Here is a 21,388-nt window from a genome sequence, read left to right on the forward strand (position 1 = left end):
AAGCCAATTCTTTGCCATAAGTCTCAATATAGATCTCCTACTGGTTCTGTTTCATTGGTTGAATCCTTGTCGCTCCCCCTCTTCATGGAGGAACGACACAAGACCCTGTGCTGTTCTTTCGTCTGCTCGGCCCTCCCCGGGTTTGCTGCTGGTTCTTCCCGGGTTGGCTACTATCCCTTCCACCTCCGTGGAAGGGCAGTTCCCCCTGGCCACATTCCCCACTTCCGCAGGGGAGCGGCACACCGCCGGCCGGGTCTCTCGGGGGCTGCACGGGTGTTCCTTCAGCTAGATGTTCCCCTTAGATGTTCCTGGTGCATGCCGTCTCTTTCCTCCTTTATAGTCCTCCTCTGCCAATCCCAACTCGGCTGCCCACACGCCGAGTACGCTACTCTCCTCCAATCAGGAGCAAGTCCTACAGTTTATTGGTTGAACTGGAGGCAGCTGTGTAAAAGCTGTTTACTTCTCTCCCAGCGCCATATTGTGGGAGAGCAGATGCATAGAATAAGTCTTAATTCCAGTAACTCAGTCTAGTCCGGATTGCTCCCCACAAATCCTGAATGATACATTTATGTAAGTCCAGAGCTCAAGCACTAGCCAGAAGGCTATACTTATTCTTTGGCTGTGGCAAATTAGGCGTTTGGACCCAAGTTGGGTTCTATGCACATGTCTTTGAACCACACATTTTGTTTATGATACCCTGGCTCATACTGTTAGCTTTTGATATTTTGTGCCCTCCAAATTGATAAGAATTTAAAAACTTTACAAAATTAATTAATTGGGGCCAGTACTGTAGCATAGTGGGTAAAGCTGTTGCCTACAGTGCCGGCATCCCATATGGGCATCAATTGGAGACCTGGTTGCTTAGCTTCCAATCCAGCTTTCTGCTATTGCCTGGGAAACAGTAGAAGATGGCCCAGGTCCTCTGGCCCCTGCACCATGTGGGAGACCCAGAGGAAACTCCAGGCTCCAGGCTCCAGGCTCCATGTGAAAAACAGGAACACATTCACTTGAACCATAACTGCTGCTTCTCAGGGTCTGCATTAGCAGAAAGCTAGAATCAAGAGCTAGAATTGGGGATTGAATCCAGATATTGTAATGTGGGATGTGAGCATTCTTTCTGATCTGTTAACTACTAAGCCATACACCTGCTCCTTGATAAGCATTTTGAAGGTAAATACAAGTTTCTATTCCCTTTTTTCTATACTGTACATGCACACAAGACACACAGCACTGTTGTCAGATTTTCTGTCATTCTTGCATTCTTGTATCCTCAACACACGAGGATACTTAAAAAGGTTCACAGAACCTGGAATTAAAAAATAAGCCTATTTTGTGCAGAATTTTTTTAAAATCCATGCATAGGTTTTTCATAATATGCATTTCCCATGAACTTTTAAAAGTATGAAAGTTCATTTCTCATGAACTTTTTTTTTTTTTTTACAAAACTTTCAATACATATAAATTTTGAAAGTACAACTTTTGGATTATAGCAGTTTTCCCCCCATAACCACCCTCCCACCCACAAACCATCCCATCTCCTACTCCCTCTCCCATACCATTCTTCATTAAGATTCATTTTCAATTATCTTTATATACAGAAGATCAACTTAGTATATACTAAGCAAAGATTTCAACAGTTCGCACCCACACAGACACACAAAGTATAAAGAACTGTTTGGAGACTATTTTTACCATTAATTCTCATAGTACAACACATTAAGGACAGAGATCCTACATGGGGAATAAGTGCACAGTGACTCATTTAATGCATGGATTTTCAATTTTTCTTGCCCCCAAATAAACTTACTGTTAAATTCCATTTTTCTGTGAACTTTTTTTTCTACTTTAATTGTTGAAGTCTCTGAAGGACTTAGAACTTTAGTCTATTTTGCTGTCCCAGTCTGATCTATTATTAGAGATTTCAAGGGTGATATAAAACCTTCATAGGAAAAAGACACAATATACTTTTTAAAAAAGATTTATTTATTTACTTTGAAAGTCAGAGTTACACACAGAGAGACAGAGAGGCAGAGAGAGAGAGAGAGAGCGCGCGAGCAAGAGGTCTTCCATCCGCTGATTCACTCCCCAGTTGGCCACAACGGCTGGAACTGCCCCAATCCAAAGCCAGGAGCCAGGATCTTCTTCTGGTCTCCCAAGTAGGTGCAGGGGCCCAAGGACTTGGGCCATCTTCTACTGCTTTCCCAGGCCAAAGCAGAGAGCTGGATCAGAAGAGGAGCAGCCAGGTCTCAAACTGGTACCGTATGGGATGCTGGTACTGCAGGCGGTGGTTTTATCCGCTAGGCCACAGCGCCGGCCCCAACACGGTCTAGTTTCAGCATGCTGAGCTGTAGTTTGTTTTGCTGCTTTAACCTGTGCTTAGACCTTCCAGACCTTCCCAGCTTCCACTGTGGTGAAGTAGAAGTCAAACATTTTCAAGTCCCACATTGAGTACAGAATAGATCAAGCCTCAATCCAAAGTCAGAATGTTATAAGAGCACGTCTTAGGGGTTGAGAGGTGATGGGTCCAAAAAAAGACAACTCTTTTTTTTTGCTTTTCTCCTTCTCTATTTGTATTTCATTTATTCAATAGGATCTCTTTTTACATTTTCTAAGCTCACATCCATTAGGCTTGAAGCAAACCCTCTGCTAAGAGTAAGAGATCCTCCTCACATCTTGGAACTTAGCAGGGCCATTTTCAGTTGTAATTAATTCCAGTTTAACTTGCATATCCACATACTGTCACATGTCTTTCATGGTTCTCAGAGGTGTTGCTGATAGGAAAAATCAGATCAGAATTGATAGTTATGGTCTATTTAATTATTAGCATAAACAGATCTTGGTCTTAGGGTTACCAGAAACCCCAAAACTATTTGCTGTATTAAAGACTAAGAAAACAAGATAGAATTCCTTCATAATCAGAATTAGGGATATACTTTAAACTTTTCAATGTAGTTAGGGGTTAAAAAATTAATTTTGTTTGTCACAAGATGATGTGGGCCTCAAAATGTGGAATGTGTCTCACTTTCCTAAGATTACAAAAGTTTATCATAAAATGTATATAACAGCACCAACACATTGGCACAGTGGGTTAAGCTGCAGCTTGTGACACTAGCATCTCATACTGGAGTGTGGCTGCCCTGCTTCCCATCCAACTTCCTACTAACGCACTTGGCAGGCCAATGGGTGATGGCCTGAGTACTTGGGTTCCGACACCCACCTGGGAGGCCCGGATGGAATTGCTGGCTCCTGGCTTCAGCTTGGCCCAGCTCCAGCTATAGGGGACTTTTGGGAGGAATGAACCAGTGGAAAGGATCATTCTCTCTCTGCCACTCTGCCTTTCTTGACAAAAGTAAAGTTTTTATAAAGTGCACTTACATTCTATAGAAAGTAAAGTCACATGCTTTTTATTTTGAAAAATTATGAAACCAATATAAAAACCCAAATAGTTATTTAGGTTTGCTACAGGTAATTTCCTAACTACCAGTACTGATGATGGGTGTTGCATTGTGTATTTTGCCTTGTAGGAAAAGTAGATATCTATGCTCCTAATTCCCTTGCTAATCTTTCTTTTCTTCTGTAAAACTTTTGTAAGGGAAGACTTCCCCACATTGGAGTCATGCTGAAGATATGTAAACATCCGACACACGTTTGCAAATCTGAAAAGTATGAAGTTGAACACGTCCAACATTTCCCAATATAGACTACCCAGGAACATGAATAGAGAAAAGCTATTTTGGAATCCAACCTAGGAAGGGCCAGTGCAAGCTTGCCAAAGAACAAACCTCATTTGTTTCCTTCTAAGCAAAAATTACTCGATAAGGAGGCTCTTTTAGATGGAGAAAGTGTAGGGAGCAATGATGTCAATGATGCTTACTCTGGAGCATGCAAGATTATAGAGCAGTTCATTAATACTAAAACTACATTTTTTTTTCTTAAAAAAAGCTCCATCTGTGGTGGGCATTTGGAGTGGTGATTAGGCCACAGCTTGGGGTACCCATTCCTCAGGTTGAAGTGTCTGGGTTGGAGTCCCTGCCCCACTTGCAGTTTCAAATTCTTAGTAATGCACACCAACGAGGGTTACAGGTGATAGCCAATTACTTGGACCCCTGCCACCCACAGGGGAGACTTTGATTGGAGTCTGCACTCCTGGCTTTGGCCTGGCCCAACCTAGCTGTAGGAATTTGAGGGAGTAAACCAGCAGATGGAAGATTCTTTCTCTCTCTCTCTCTCTCTCTCCCTCCCTCCCTCCATCCCTCCCTCCCTCCCTTCCAAATACATAATAATCAGTTAAACTTTTTTTTAAACGAGGCTTGTGGTAAAAATGCAATCCAAAGATATTTTTAGTTTTTGAAAAATTCCATTCATCCCTAGACAATGCAGAAAGAGTATTAGACCCTTGGAAAGGAAATACAAATCGTTCTGCTTTGCTCCCATTGGTAACAGATTTATCTGCTGGCTTCGTTGCTTGTACAAAGGATAAAATTGCCTGGAAATGTAGTAGTTTTCCCAACATTTTCAGCCTTAAAGAACACTCTTGCAAGGAGAGGGTGGCCCATTTCTGTCTTTGCCAGATGCCGTCCTGTGTAAATGAAACTTGGAGGTCTAAGTAGTCCTTGCTCTAAACTCTATTTCTAGGGTGCCTGGGTTTGAATTGTGCTCCCCATTGCCAGTTATGTGGCTGTGGTGGCCATGAGGGGTGTTCATGGGCATTCTGGACTCTTTCTTTGGACACTTAGTGAGTTCTTACTTCTCTACTGCAGTAAGTCAGGCCACATGACTTCCAGGGAGGAGTCAGGGCTTTGTTTTCCTTCCCTTGGCCTGGGAACCAACTTCTTCTTCTTTTTTAGAAAGCTTCTATTTGATAAATATAAATTTCATAGGTACAGTTTTTGGATTATACCAGTTCTTTGCCCATACCCGCCCACCCACCTCCATTCTCATCTGACCTCCTACTCCCTCTCCCATCCCATTCTTCATTAAGATTCATTTTTAATTACCTTTATATACAGAAGATCATCTCTATACTAAGTAAAGATTTCAACAGTTTGCACTCACACAGACACACAAAATATAAAGTACTGTTTGAAAACAAGTTTTACCATTAATTTTCATAGTACAATTAATTAAGGACAGAGGTCCTACATAGGGAGCAAGTGCACAGTGATTCCTGTTGTTGATTTACCAATTGACACTCTTATTTATGATGTCAATGATCACCCAAGGCTCTTGTCATGAGCTGCCAAGGCTATGGAAGCCTTTGAGTCCACAAACTCTGCCATTATTTAGACAAGGCCATAATCAAAGTGGAAGTTCTCTCCTCCCTTCAGAGAAAGGTACCTCCTTCTTTGATGGCCCGTTCTTTCCACTGGTATCTCATTTACAGAGATCTTTCATGTAGGTCATTTTTTTTTGCCACAATGTCTTGGCTTTCCATGCCTGCAAAAGTCTGTCTCATAGGCTTTTTAGCCAGGTCCAAATGCCTTAAAGGCTGATTCTGAGGCCGTAGTGCTTTTCAGGGCATTTGTCATTCTATGAGTCTGCTATGTGGCCTGCTTCCCATATTGGCTCATTCTCTCCTTTTTAATTCTATCTATTATTATTATTAGCAGATACTTGGTTTTATTTATGAGATCCCTTTGACACTTATTCCCATCTTTATGATCAGTTATAGACTTAAACTGATCACTTTAACTAGTAAGATGGCATTGGTACCTGCGAACCTAATGGGATTTAGAGTCCCATGGCAAATTTTTAGCTTTACCCTTAGGGGAAAGTCTGAGGGAACATGTGCTGAACTGTACATCTCCTCCCTCTCTTATTTCCACTCTTATTTTTAACAGGTATCAATTTTCAATTGGATTTAAACACATAAGAATAATTCTATGTTAAGTAAAGAGTTCAACCAGGCCGGCGCCGCAGCTCAATAGGCTAATCCTCTGCCTGCGGCACCGGCACCCCGGGGTTCTAGTCCCGGTCGGGGTGCTGGATTCTGTCCCAGTTGCCCCTCTTCCAGTCCAGTTCTCTGCTGTGGCCCGGGAGGGCAATGGAGGATGGCCCAAGTGCTTGGGCCCTGCACCTGCATGGGAGACCAAGAGAAGCACCTGGCTCCTGGCTTCGGATCAGAGTGGTGTGCCGGCCACAGCACGCCAGCTGCAGCGGCCATTGGAGGGTGAACCAATGGTAAAAGAAGACCTTTCTCTCTGTCTCTTTCTCATTGTCCACTCTGCCTGTCAAAAAAAAAAAAAAAAAAGAGTTCAACCAATGGTATTAAATAAAAAAAGAAAATAGTAAAAAGAATAAAATAGTAAGCTGTTTCTCAACAGTTAGGACAAGGGCTGATCAAGGCATTGCTTCTCATAGTGTCAATTTCCCTTCTATACCTTTATTTAGGTGCTCAGTTAGTTGTCAAAGATCAGGGAGCATATATGATATTTGTCCCTTTGGGACTGGCTTATTTCACTCAGCATGATGATTCCTCCATTTTGTTGCAAATGACTGGATTTCATTTTTTTTAGCACTGTATAGTATTCCATAGAGTTCATATCCTGTAATTTCTTTATCCAGTCTTTTGTTGATGGGCATTTAGGTTGATTCCATGTCTTAGCTACTGTGAATGCAGCTGCAATAAACATGGAGATGCAGATAGCTCTTTTATTTGCCAATTTAATTTCCCTTGGGTAAATTCCAAGGAGTGGGATGGCTGGGTCGTATGGTAGGGCTCTATTCAGATTTCTGAGGTATCTCCAAACTATCTTCCATAGTGGCTTTATCAGTTTGCATTTCCACCAACAGTGTATTAGTGTGCCTTTTCTCCCACGTCCTCACCAGCATTTGTTGTTTGCTGATTTCTGTATGACAGCCATTCTGACCTGGGTGAGGTGAAACCTCATTGTGGTTTTGGTTTGCATTTCCCTGATGGCTAGTGATCCTGAACACTTTTTCATATGTCTATTGGCCATTTGGATTTCCTCTTTTGAAAAATATCTATTTAGGTCCTTGCCCATCTCTTGGGTTGTTTGTTTTGTTGTTGTGGAGTTTCTTATCTCTCTGTAGATTCTGGTTATTAATCCTTTATCAGTTGCATAGTTTGCAAATAATTTTTCCCATTCTGTCGGTAGCCTCTTCACTTTCCTGACTGTCTCCTTTGCTGTATAGAAACGTCTCAATTTGTTGTAATCCCAGCTGTTAATTTTGGCTTTGGCTGCCTCTGCCTCTGGGGTCTTTTCCAAGAAGTCTTTGCCTGTGCCAATATCTTGCAGGGTTTCTCTGATAGGAACCAACTTCTTGTCTCATAACAGGGTGCTTCACTCCTGAGTGCAACCATGAAGACCTAAGCCCCAGGCATGTCATGATGGCCAGGTAGTGTGAAAGAGAAATAAAACTGTTGTTTTAAGCCACTGAGATATTTGTGGTTGTTTGTAATGTCAGCTCATCTACCCTTACTGACACAGTATCCTTGGACAAGTCCTTAACCTTGATTAGTTTCTTTATCTGTAAGATGCAAGTATTAATAGTACCTACTTGAGGGATTGATGTGGGGACTAAATGAGCTTATCCAGTTAAAGCACTTAGCACATGAAAAAAATCCAATGTTGGATACTAGTATTACTTTTATTATCATAATTATCTGGAATCTTGGGAGTAAGATCCAAAGTAATCAATCACTTGGTAGATATGCATTGCTATCATTCCTTATCATAGTTTACTGATTCTTTTTTTTAAAAAGATTTATTTATTTGAAAGTCAGTGTTAACAGACAGAAAGAGGAGAGACAGAGATCTTCCATCTGTTGGTTGACTCTTCAAATGACCACAATGGCCAGAGGTGGGCCAATCCAAAGCCAGGAGCTAAGAGCTTCTTCCAGGTTCCCACATGGATGGCAGGGGCTCAAGCATTTGAGTCATCTTTCTAGGCATGTTAGCAGGGAGTTGGATTGGAAGCAGAGCATCCAGGACTCGAATTGGCACCATAAGGGTCGCAGGCTGTGCAGATGGCATCTTAACCCGCTATGCCACAGAGCCAGTGCCTGACTTTTTTTTTAATGTGCCAATCTAATTTTCTGTTACTATTGGAAAGGTTTCCATTTCACCATAGCTGAGAAGCTAACCAAAGTACAAGCTGGGCAATGTCAATATTCTATCCATTTTGCTGCCCACCCAAAAGTGTGAGTTGGCTGGTGTCATGCATTTTCAGCATAAACAAGTGAGCTTGGGTGCTATGGAGGTTTAGGGACTTGCTTTTATTCTCTGCCTAACAAGCCCATTCAAAGTTGGGTCTGGAAGACATTACCAGCATCCCCTCCCCTTTCAGAAACCAAAGTGACAAAGTATGGTAGAAAGAGGATGCAGAGGGAAGAGTACATTTTCCCCATGGACTTCTAATGCAGAAGTGGAAGTGGAAATTTATCATCATCATTTCCAGGTGATCTTAGCTCATTCCAGAGGGCTGTAGTTTCCCAGAATGCTCAGCTCTTGACTACAGTTGTTGGTGTATTGTATGTATTGAGCTATCAGAATAACATCATAGGGTTTGGTGCCACTTGTGCATTCAATCCAAGTCATTCTGGGGGAATTCGGGCATATGATTTCTGAAAATCAACAAAGGGCACTCTTTCTGTATATGTGGGGCATTTGTTTTTATCACTGGCATCCAAAGGTGAGACTGTGGATAAAGGGAACCTGATTCCACCCAACCAGTTGGGACCTTGGAGACATTCTTTCTTGGGATTGGAATCTTAAGTGAGTGAAGCTATTGTGCTGGAATCATTGAAGTTACAAAGCTCTGCAGGAGAATAATCCACCTGTTTCTGCTCTCTAGACCTCCAGAACTGCCTGAGACCCCTCCCCCCAGCACTCTGGCGGCGTCTCACTCTCTCTTGGAAGTACGTTTTCTCCTGGAGTCCATTTTCTGTTGAGTCCATTTCTGTTGCCTTATAACCAAGTAATTCTTATTGAATAAGCCTTTGTGCTTTAAGTGTCACAGGAAGAATGCACATAAGTGGATATTTTAATTGTCATCTAGTTTTAAAATATTCTGTACAAAAAGATATATTTTCTTAAAGAACTGTGATGCTGGTCTAGCGCCATGGCTCACTTGGGTAATCCTCCATCTGCGGCGCTGGAATCCCATATGGGTGCCAGGTTCCAGTCCCGGTTGCTCCTCTTCCAGGCCAGCTCTCTGCTGTGGCCCGGGAGGGCAGTGGAAGATGGCCCAAGTGCTTGGGCCCTGCACTCGCATGGGAGACCAGGAGGAAGCACCTGGCTCCTGGCTTCGGATTGGCACAGTGCCAGCCATGGCGGCCATTTGGGGAGTGAACCAACAGAAGGAAGACCTTTCTCTCTCTCTCTCTCTCTCTCTCTCTGTCTATGACTCTACCTGTCAAAAAAAAAACAAAAAACTGTGATGCTTTTTTGAGTAGAGTCGAGCTCAAAACTCTTAGGTGGGGATAATTGCTATAATTAATTGAGCAAGTGCTTCTTGCCAAGTGCCATGCTAAATGCTTTTTTCAAAACGATTATGTGGGCTTATGTACAGTTCATTGTTTATAAATATGTGTGTACAGAACTTTATTTGGAATTTCAATGACATAGTGAGAAGATATAAGATATGAGTATCCTCAATTTTATGCATGTAGAAAACAAGACCTACAGTGGTTACTTTGGCAAAGTCAAACATGGAAAGTGGTTGAGCCAAGATCTATATCCTGAACTGGTCGACTTTGCCGCCATGAAACATTGCCTCTCACAGAAAACTGATGTGATGTTTTTGGACTCAATTATAAGCCCATACCAGCTCAGACTACTAGATGTAATCTCTCTCTCTCTCTCTCTCTCTCTCTCTCTCTCTCTCTAACTGAGGCTCTGGAAACAAAGCAGAATACATGCTAATAAATATAAGCAGCAGATTACAACACACTGCAAATATTAAAATGGTGCTAAATAGATCCATTCTCTTGTTCTGTACCTGGGTTATTTTGTTTCACATTTGGTCTTTGTTTTTATTTGAAAGACAGAGATCTCACATCCTCTGGTTCATTCCCCAAATGCTCGTAACAGCTGGAGCTGGGCCATGCTGAAGCCAGGAGCCAGGAACTCCATTTAGGTCTCCTGCCAGGTGGGTGGCAAGGACCCAAGCAATTGAGTCATCACTGTTGCCTCTCAGGGTGCACATTAGCAGGAAGCTGGATTGGAAGCATCAGGTTGGGACTTGAACCAGGCACTTTGATATGAGATGCAGGTGTCCCAAGAGGCATCTAAATTCCTGTGCTAAATGACCAACTTACATTCTGTTCGTTCGTTCTTTCTTTCTTTCTTTCTTTCTTTCTGTCTTTCTGTCTTTCTGTCTTTCTGTCTTTCTCTTTCTGTCTTTCTTTCCTTCTTTCCTTTCTCTCTCTCTCTCTCTCTTTCTTTCAGAGCTTCATGTATTTGAAAGGTGGGGAGGGAGAGAAAGTGAATGAAAGAGAGGGAGAAAGAAATATCTTCCATCAGCTGGTTCATTGCTCAAATGGTTGTGCCAGACCAAAGCTGGGGGCCTGGAAATGGTACTCAGATTGGATGCCAGTATTGTACATGAATTGTGCTGAATCACAACAGTGGCCCCTGCATTCTGATTGTAAAGAGATATTTTATTTATTATTCTGGACAATTCTAAGATCAGTCAGAAGTTCGAAAATGTGTCACTCAAATTAATTTTTTTTTTAGATTTATTTTATTTGTTTGAAAGTCAGAGTTATAGGGTGGGGGGAAGACAGAGAGAGAGATCTTCCATTTGCTGCTTCACTCCCCAAATGGCTGCAGTAGCCTGACCTGGGCCAGGCTGAAGCCAGGAGCCAGGAGCTTCTTCTGGGTCTTCCATGTGGGTTCAGGGGCCCAAGGACTTGGGTCATCTTCTACTGCTTTCCCAGGCATGTTAACAGAATTGTTAAGAAAGTTTAGTTTCATGGAATGAATGATGAGAGGTTTATCAGTATAACTGTGTTCTTTCTAAAGTTCCTAAATATGTATTTATTGAAAATCAGCATACATGACAGAGTTCTTTCACACAAAAGAATAGTTTTGAAAAATTATGGATGCCTCCCAATTTTTAGGACTCTAAATGCAAGCCATAAGGAACCAACTTGGTGCCTAAAGAACACGTTTGTGCTAGAATTATTGGCAGGATCCTTGTTGATTGACATTTTCCATTACCCCAATTCAATTAGTTTTCTAAGTTTATACAACTTTTTCTAAGAAATGCTTTCTTCATCTCAAAATAATTGCTCACTTTCAATAAACTTCAATGCTGGTGATTAAATATGTTAAATACCTCTATCCCTGAGCAGTATTGGAAAGAAATACACAGATGTCAAAATACATGTCATATTGTTAAGAATGATGGGTTCATATAACAAAAAAAAAAAAAAAAAAAAAAAAAAAAAGCTAGTGTCTACCATAAACCATTCCAAACATTGAGGGAGAATTTTGTGATCTAGACTGAAATGCAAATACAACTCAGTGTTTAAAATAAGATCAAACAAAGAAGACAGCCATCTTCCATGGATACACAGCCAAACATGGGAGGAAGCTATGTTCTAGTTTTCTCCAGGAATCCTCCCGAGTATTAAACTCAGTTCTTAGAATTGCAGTTCTGCAATGTGACTGGGCTTGTCTATTCGTGCTCTTTCTCTTCATTCACAACGTATAAAACAACAAGAAAGAAGAAGAAACGGACTAAGGCTCTGCATCAGACAGGGTTCTCCAGAGAGTCAGAACTCATTGGGGGATCATACGCACACAGAGATTGATTTTGCGGAATTGACTCGTGTCGTCGTGGGGGTGGCAAGTCCAGTTTGTAGAGAGGACCAGCAGGCTGGAAACTCAGAAGGGAGTTATTTTTTTCTTGAGGCTGAATTCCTTTTTTCCTAGGAAACTTCAGGTTTTGCTTGTAAGGCCTTGCAAGGGTTGCAGGAGGTCCAGCCACATTATCAAGGGTAATCTTCTTTGCTTCAAGTCAACCAGTTATTGATAACCTAAATAAACTTTCACTTTGACATGTCACCCCTGGGAGCTGTTAATAGCTTCTCTCTCACCTTAAATTTATAACCAACAGTATCAGACTGACAGAATCCAAGCTAGTGGGAGGGCCACTGAAACCTGTTTTCTTCTTAGGACTGCTTTATGCTACAAGCCTATGAACTAGGACACAGAGAACAGGAACAGCAACGGAAAGATTGGATTCTGGATAAGCACAAAATTATTTATTATTTAAAAGTTTGAAGGTGTTATCTAAAATATGGGTCATGGAAAAATTTAAGGGCATAGCAATGTTATGAGACAAGCTTAGAGTTCTGTATTGTGTGACAGCCCAGTTAAATACGAGGAGTAGGACTTTAAAAGATTTATGCAACGTGATAAGGAAATGAAATTCTGTTCTGAACTTTACCTTCAGAGGCATGGATACTCAATAAGATCCCGTTGAAGTGACTTTCCTTGTGTTCTCCTCATAAAACTCAGCCTATGAAAAACTACAATATATAATGCATTATTGGAATAATTACAAAGTCAACATAGACTTTCCATCATGTCAGAGTACTTTTGGCTAAGAAGTAAAATTGCTAGCAAAACCACAGAGTCATTATCATTCAATGGAGGCAAAATATTTACTAAACAATAGTCCCCCAAGTTGACACCAACTGAAAATACTGCAGAGACTCTCCAGCATTGGCCCCAGCTGCCTTCTTAGCAGTCTTGACCTGTTTTTCCTTCCTCTGGAATACTAGGAAAGTTTCTTATTTCAAAGAAAAAGGATTTCACTTTACTCATATTGTGTCAGGACCAGCACTTAGCAAATTTAGTTATTTTTTACTTGTTTATGGGTAAAAAAAATTCCCAAATAAACAGTAATAATAAATAATAAATACTCCAAAGAGGAGGGGGAACAGATTTACATGCTGCTTTTGTAAAGGTAAAAATGTGAAACATTACTGGAAGCCACTTCTCAATTTAAGTGTCCTACTTCCCAGTTGAGGTCAAGTGGGAAGCAGTGGGGCAGTGCTATCTAGAAATCCTAGGAACTGGACAGGCTTCCAGAGGATCCCTTCCTTGACTTCTTTCAATCATAATGAAAAGTGCTTTGTTTGCTCCAAAGACAGCTTCCCCAGGATTGCTACAGAAGCATCTGCAGTGTTTTACAGCAGAGAAAAGTACCAATGTATGCTTTATTTTTTTTAACTTTTTTTAAAAAATTTATTTGACAGGTAGAGTTATAGACAGTGAGAGAGAGAGAGAGACAGAGAGAAAGGCCTTCATTCCATTGGTTCATTCCCCAAATGGCCGCCATGGCTGGAGCTGGGCCAATCCGAAGCCAGGAGCCAGGTGCTTCCTCCTGGTCTCCCATGCGGAGCACTTGGGCCATCCTCCACTGCCCTCCTGGGCCACAGCAGAGAGCTAGATCAGAAGAGGAGCAACCGGGACTGGAACCCAGTTCCCATATGGGATGCTGGTGCCGCAGGCAGAGGATTAACCCAGTCAGCCATGGCACCGGCCCCCAATGTATGCTTTCTACAGTTAGACGCGAGATGGTACAGTATCAATAGAACCTCTATTATGTTACCTGATAAAAACAGGTGAATTATGCTCCATACTTCTAGTGTGTTACCTTGATTAGTGCTCTTTTGTGTGAAGTAAAGACCTCAAATCAATCTTGGCCTTGTTTTCATAAGAGAAGATGACAGAATCAGGGTGTCTGGTGTTCACATATTCAGAACTTGATGGTACACTTTTTTTTGTTGTTGTTGTTAGTTTAACTACATTGTTTTCTAATGGAGTTCAGGACTCTGGCATGGTTAAATGTCTAATTCTATCATTCTGGAGTTTCTTTTTTCTAATTTACTTCTTAACATGCTAACAAATTTTTCTACTTCAAAGCCTCAGTCAGATTCTGATGAGACCAATAAACCAGGGCTTAAGCTTTGAGTGTGATTAGTCTGATGCTCTCCTGCATTTCCCACAACTGGGTTTCATAAAATCCTTTCCTGTTTTCTCAGTCTATTTGGGCTATTATTACAAATTATCATAAATTGGGTGGCTTCGACAACAAATATTTATTTCTCACAGTTTTGGAAGCTGGAGAGTTCAAGCTCAAGGTGCCAACAGTTTCTGCATCTGGTGAGGGATTGTTTCCTGGTTTACAGCTGGCTGATGACTCCAGTCCTCACATGCTGGAGAACAGAGAGAGGGAGCAAGTTCTCTCACCTCTCATATTTGTTTTTGATTTACTTTTTAACATTTATTTTATTTATTGAGAGAGAGAGAGAGAGAGAGGAGAGAGAGAATAGCAAGCCCACTGGTTCACTCCCCAAATGCCCACAACAGTAAGGGTGAGATCAGTGCAAAGCTGGGAGCTGGGAACTCAATCCAGATTTCTCACACAGGGACCCCAGTGCTTTAGCCTTATCCTCTGCCTCTCAAGGCGCACATTAGTAGGGAGTTTGAATCAGAAGTAGAAGCCAGGGCCAGTGCTATGGTGTAGTGTGTTGAGATGTTCCCTGCAGTGCAGGCATGCCTTACTGGCATCGATTCATGTTCTAGCTGCTCCATGTCTAATCCAGCTCCCTTCTAATGCACATGGGAAAGTAGTAGTGGAAGGTGGTCCAGTTGCATGGGCTCCTATACCCACGTGGGAGACCCGGACAAATCTCCTGGTTCCTGGCTTTGGCCTGGCCCAGCCCTGGCTGTTGCAGCCATTTGGGGAGTGAACCAGCAGAAGGAAGAATCCTCCCTCCTCACCACCCCCAGCCTCTCCCTTTCCCCCATCTTTGTAACTCTGTTTTTCAGATAAATAAGTAAATCTTAAATAAAAAAAAAATTAGTAGAACCAGGACTGGAACCCAGGGACTCTGATGTGGGCTATGGAAGTCCTAAGCAGCATCTCAGCCATTATACCAAGTACCCATCCTCTCATTTCTCTTCTCATAAAGGCACTAATCTCAATCATGAAGGCGTCACCCTGGTAATCTGATTACCCCCAACCTCCTACCTAATACTATCACATTTGAGGATGGGATTTCAACATATGAATTTTGGGAAGAATGCAATTACTAACATCTGGCCTTGAGATACTTGGAGTAGAAAGTTCAGCTGTTTGAAACAAGGCTAGCCAGCCCCGTCTCTGCTCATCACATAGACACCCAGTAACTTTTGCAAATGAGATGCCCCATGTGACATCTCTAACCTGACTTGTCGTTTTTCATTATGTCACTTCTTAAAACAGATGAGGCACACATGAGAAAAAAAATCTACCAAAAAGCTTTCACTGCTGATTCAATTTAGCAACAGTTATTTTGTGGGTTGTGATGTCACTGTGCAATTATTACAGTCCAGTTTTGCTGTCTTTTCCTTTAAAGGACAGGGAAAGTTCTATGAGAAGCCACGGACCAAACATCCTGCAAATGCACACAAGAGAAGCTGAAGAAGCAGGAAACTAAGCTGAAGTTTGGTCTGTGTCCACCAAATACTGGGAGTAGTGGGAAAATGTAGAGACATGTTACCATAATTTGTTGGTTCTTCTAGTTTTTCAAGTTCTCAGCAGAACCAGGATGCAAGTCATTCTATAATAAACAAATGATCTCATGGTAATGGAGTAAAAACGTACAAAAACGGATTAAGAAACTTTAGAAACTTTTCCAGAAATATTTGTTTGTATTTCACTGGCTGGTTAGTGTCCAGGTAAAATTGCATGCTGAGGATAAATTTTGAACCACTTCAAAAAATGTGATTGTCTCACCTCCTAGTTCCCATGTCAGTCAGTGTTTGAAATGGTTGATCTGGGGAAAAAACATACCTATTGCTGCAGTTGGCCATGTTCTGTGCCACCATGAAAATTTTGCTAGGCCAGTGAAAATCGTTCTAGTATTGCTTTAGTGCACATACCTGCCATGCAACAGGTCTTTTCAATGTATTTCCTACCACTTTGAGGGGAATTCATTGGAGCACAAATATAAACATGTGATAGGAAATCATGCCAGGAGGTCAAATGGAGTTTTTTATTTTTATCACATAAAAGATGAGATGATTTAAACTAGTCAGAGAGGTCTGAGAAAACTTACTAAAGAAGTTGCTACCAGGCAGAGTTTTGAAAGATGAATTGCTTTGCCCCATGGTTGAGCAAGTTCTAAAAGCAAGGGAGAAAGCCTAACAGAGGGTGCATCTGACTAGCTCAGTCTGTCCATTCAGGCTACTGTAATGTATGCACCATAGACTAGGTGGCTTAAACCCCAAGCTTTCATTTCTATAGTTATGGAGGCTGGAAATTTGAGGTCAAGGTGCCATCTTGGTCTGGTTTGGGTGAGCACTGTCTTCCTGGTTTTCTTACATGGTAGTGGAAGGGGAAAGTGGGAGGGGCACTTGCCTGTCTGTTCTTGTAAGGAGACTAGTACCATTCATAAGAACTCTACCCTCATAACTTCATCACTCCCAAGGGTCCCCCACCCCCATCACACCAACTTCACATGGGAGATGAACCTTCTGTAGATGAATTTTTGGGAAAAACATTCAGTTGACAGCAAATTCCACTATTTAATGAAATATTATGTGTTGTTTCATGCAAAACGTGGCCTGCGCTCTGGGATATAATGGTGAGCCAAGACACACTCAGATGCGGGCTTCATGTCAGTTCCTCTCCATGGATGGAGACAAACATTAATCATATCACTGAAGCGAAGGTAAAATCATGGCTTCGTTAAATATAACAAGGGGCTACTGGAACATGGTGGAGATACAGACCTAATGGGAGCTGTCAAAGCAAGCTTTTCTGTGGAAGTTACAGCTGATCTGAGATCTAAATAAGAGTAAAATAGATGACGAGAGGAGAGCATAGTGTTCTAGGCATCAGGAAGAGTAGAACCAAAAGTGACTGCCTGTCTTTACTGGAGGGGATCTTGCTAACCTCAGAGATAAAGTTTTGCAAATGTGAGAGTTTGAAGAACTTTTTTTTTTTCAGTTCAAAATTTAAGTAAATCAGAGTTGCTGAAAGAGCAAATTAATCCATGGGACCTTGTTATAGTTTGTGTATGATTTGGCTCCCAAATTCATACAGGACTTCAAACCTTGAAGTCATAAACTAATGGTACTGAGAGTATTGAAATTTAACGCAGTTAGGGTGCTTAGGAAGTGGGACCTAATGGGAGAGACGTCTTTAGGACACTGCTTGTCCTCAGGCAATAGATCTCCTGAGACAGGTTGTCAAAAAGCCTGAGTTTTGGCCTGGTGTCTGTCTGTCTGTCTGTCTCTCTCTCTCCTGCCTGGCTCACCATGTGACTCTTCCTGTTCATGCTCTCCTCCATTGCCATCAGGTGCCCTCAGATCATTGGGTTGGCCTGATTTCAGACTTGAATCTCCAAAATTGTGAGCTAAATAAACCTTTTCTCTTTCCAAGTTAGCTTTACCAGGTATTCTGCTATAAGGACAAAAAGCTGATTGATACTGCCCTTAAACTGGGCTATACAGAGACAGTGGTTTTTGATGTACATTGAGGCAGCTGACTAAGAAAGAGGAGATGAAAATACAGAAAATTGAGCTTAGAAATATAGTTAATTTTGGGAGAAGGAGACTGTGGTCCCTGTCCTTTAGAGGGGCCCCAAATCACAAATATGTACAACACAAAAATAAGAAATGACTTTAAAAACAAAACTCACAGGTACTTGTGTCACAAAACACTTACCAGATTCCAGGGAAACATACACTCATCAGGCCCCAGGGAAATTCTTTTTCATACCATTTAACCTGCCTCCTGGACACCAAAGGCATGCAATGGACATGCCATAAAGTCTTACGGATGATGATACCTCCAACAGGAGCAAAGGGAATGCTTCAGAGTCCAGGGAGGAATTGAAGTACAGGAGCGCTCAGGTAAGAGAAAAGATAGATTTATGAACTTGTCAAATCCTGCTAGTCATAGCATAAACATGATAGGTGTTTGCATAATGAAGATTTATTTCCCACTGGTGCTGAGCTCCCATTTTTCTGCTTCTCTTCCTGTAAAATAATTCGTGGCTCTGCATACGCTCTGCATTTACATCTGCTGCAAGTGGAGGCTGAGGAATATTTTGCAATATTAGATAGTCCATATTGCTCTTAAATTTATATGCAACCATGTCCAGATGCAATATGTTTAAAGTGTGATATCAATTCTTACTATTTGAAATTGAGTGCTGGAAAAGCAAATCACATTCTAAATATCTTTATTAAAATTTTTAAAGAAAAATTTTTAAAGTACATTGATTTGAAGGCATTTGTGTATATATATACATATACATATATACATATATATGTACATATTCATATATACATATACATATATATATATATATATAGAGAGAGAGAGAGAGAGAGAGAGAAAGAGATCTTCTATCTGTTGGTTCACTCCCCAAATGTCCACAACAACTGGGCTGACCAGGTTAAAGCCAGGAGGCACGAACTGCACCAGGGTCTCCCACATGGGTGGCAGGGGACCAAGAACGTAAGCCAACATCTACTGCCTCCCAGGGTATATGTTAGTAGCAAACTGGATTAGAAGCAGAGAAAGGATGTGGGCATCTCAAATGATGGGTTACCCTATTGCAGCACAACACTGACCTGTACAGAAAATTTTAATAGATTAATTAAACTTTCAAGAACTAAAATTAAAATTTCAGCATCATTTAATTTTACTTTATAATTTGATACTCATTATATCTTATATTCTGCCATTATTTTTAATAATTTTGCATAGTTTAGAAAAAACTTATATAAAATCTCATTGCACTTTAAATGTATTTATATTTTTCATTAAAATATATTCAAATGTCATACTTTTTGTACTGCTATATTTTACTTCTTAACATTTTAGATTATTGAGACTGAGGGCCAGTACTAGAAATAGAGAATTTGAAACTAGAGTAGAGTTCAGAAAGGAGAAAAAATGGCAGAACAAAATAGAAATTTTTCAGAGGGAGAATGTTTAGTTGAAAATAAAAATATGGAAACAATGGAAGTGAGCAGATTTCCTCTGAGCATGATCCTTATAGAATTTGCAAATATGAGATTATGAGTTCTCATTTAATTAAAATGCAACTACCGAACAAATGAATGCAAATTAAAACTATTATTCTCATCAAATGTACAACTTAAATGGGTCAGGCACACATAAACTTTGTAACTTTATAGTCTTCATTAAATGAAGAATTAATCACTAATTGAAATGAGAATGAAAAAGTGAATTAATTTTATACCGATTTCATAACCCAGAAACAACCAAAGCAACTCTGACCTACCCATGAGATGACAGCGAAGTGATTGGTTTTGAAATCAGCAAAGTAGGGAAAGAAGGCCCCAGAGCCTTTGGGCAGATGAGGAGCCTGGGAATGGAGACACCACATCCTGCTGACAGTGTGAGAATGTCGCTAGTGAAACACACCCGCTGATCAGTAGTTCTAATTTTCCAATGTATGAGCCTGGCAGAAATTTTAATATTTCATTTTATCCCACATTCTTTCAAGTAGGAGACTGTAGAAAGTAGCTTTTATCTTCTTTATTGAGAAACTATTTTTTATTTTATGATTCATATTCAAGATGGACTTCAGCCAGTGAATGTATTTGATACAGGAAACTATTACATTCTCAATTAAAATGTCATGAAATGGCCTATGCATACACTCTACAGAAACATGAGCCAAATGAACCTCTATTGCTTACAAAGTATTTGGGGCCGGCACCGTGGCGTAGTGGGTTAATCCTCCGCCTGTGGCATCGGCATCCCATATGGGCGCCAGTTCTAGTCCCAGCTGCCCCTCTTCCAATCCAGCTCTCTGCTATGGCCTGGAATAGCAGTAGAAGATGGCCCAAGTCCTTGGGCCTCTGCACCCACGTGGGAAATCAGGAAGAGGCATCTGGCTCCTGGCTTTAGATTGGCGCAGCTCTGACCATTGCGGCCGTGGGGGAGTAAACCAATGGACAGAAGACCTCTCTCTCTCTTTCCGCCTCTCACTGTCTGTAACTCTACCTCTTAAATAAATAAATAAAATCTTTTAAAAAAAGTATCTAGTCTGTGGCATTCTGTTGTAGCAGCACAAAGTAGACTAAGCTAGCACATAATTACCAAGAGTGGGGTTGTTATACAAAACACCTGAAAGTGTAGATATTTCTTTGGAACTGGTTGAGGGATAGAGGCTGGAAGAATCTGGACGAGGTGCTAGACAAAACCTAGGTTGTTATTCAAGAAGCACTAAAAGCGACTGATGCCCAAAGAGACTGTAGGTGAAGCCTGGAACTGGGGGTGCCTTAAGAAGTTGTGCTGGCAGAAATATGGGCAGGAAGGTCTATTCTGATGAGTCTCAGGTGGAACCGAGGAACAAGGTGTTGGTGACAAGAGGAAAGGCCATCCCTGCTGTCTGGTTGCAAAGAACTTGGCAAGAGGACGTCTGCGTTGTAGGACTTCGTGGGAAGTAGCATTTAAGAGCAATGAGCTGGAATATCTGGCAGCAAAGCGTTCAAGGTACCGTGTGGCTACTTTTCACTGCTTACAGTAAAATGAGAGAAGAGAGAAATGGTTTAAAGACAGTATTATTAACAGGGAAGCAGAAAGGGCAATATTTTGAAAATTTTCAGGTGGGCTGTGTAGACAATGTAGAGGTATCTCTAGGAGCGTGGACCAAGGCTGTGGCCACAGGGCCTGTTATTACAGAGGTTACCAGGCGCAGAAGAGAACCAGGTGCTGCTCATCAAGACAGGGGGAGCATGACCCCATCAGAGACCTTCAGGCTGCTCCACCTGGCACAGGCCCAGTGCAGGTCCTTGGGGCCCAGCTTTCCAGAGAGGTGCCTGTGGGTCCTACACATTCACTGCCTCGGTCGCCTTGGGACTCTGCTGCCCACCCCAGTGCGGTGCTGCCTGACTGCACCAGCTGTGCCTCACGTGGGTCCTTGTGTTACGTGAGCCACTGCTCTGGAGGCTGCTAGGGGTATGGCTTGACAGGATCCACGTGGTGCCAGTTCTGCAAGTGCAGGGTTTGAGAGCTGCGTGGCTGGGCTGGCCTCCACCTAGATTTCTGGGGCTATCGCACCAGATTCCAATCTGTGAGAGCTGCTGTGTGGCCTGCTCCCAGCACTATCAGAGAGGTTGGCTTGCCCAAGGCATTGGGGGTCCAGACTGCCCTCAGTGTGCTTAGAAGAGGGAGCAAGGGGTCCAGGAAGATTATTCTGAAGCTTTAAGATTTATTTAATTTGTTATTTCCAAGATTTATTTATTTGTTTTGAAAGTTACAGAGGGAGAGAGAGAGATTATCTTCCATCTGCTGGTTGACTTCCCAGATGTCTGCAATGGCCAGTGCTGAGCCAACCTGAAGCCAGGAGCCAGGAGCTTAGTCCGATCTCCCA

At 41.7% G+C, this 21,388-nt stretch overlaps 1 protein-coding gene across 4 annotated transcripts in view; it reads left to right on the forward strand.

Annotated features, from left to right (window-relative positions):
• The window catches only part of LOC149122250 (uncharacterized), a 402,594-nt gene that overhangs the window by 83,634 nt on the left and 297,572 nt on the right, over positions 1-21,388 (forward strand). The gene's annotated exons all lie outside the window — the stretch shown is intronic.

The sequence above is a fragment of the Oryctolagus cuniculus genome, chromosome 14 (genome assembly GCF_051225735.1).
Source record: "Oryctolagus cuniculus isolate XC-2025 breed Fujian yellow rabbit chromosome 14, ASM5122573v1, whole genome shotgun sequence".
NCBI classification, from domain to species: Eukaryota; Metazoa; Chordata; class Mammalia; order Lagomorpha; family Leporidae; genus Oryctolagus; species Oryctolagus cuniculus.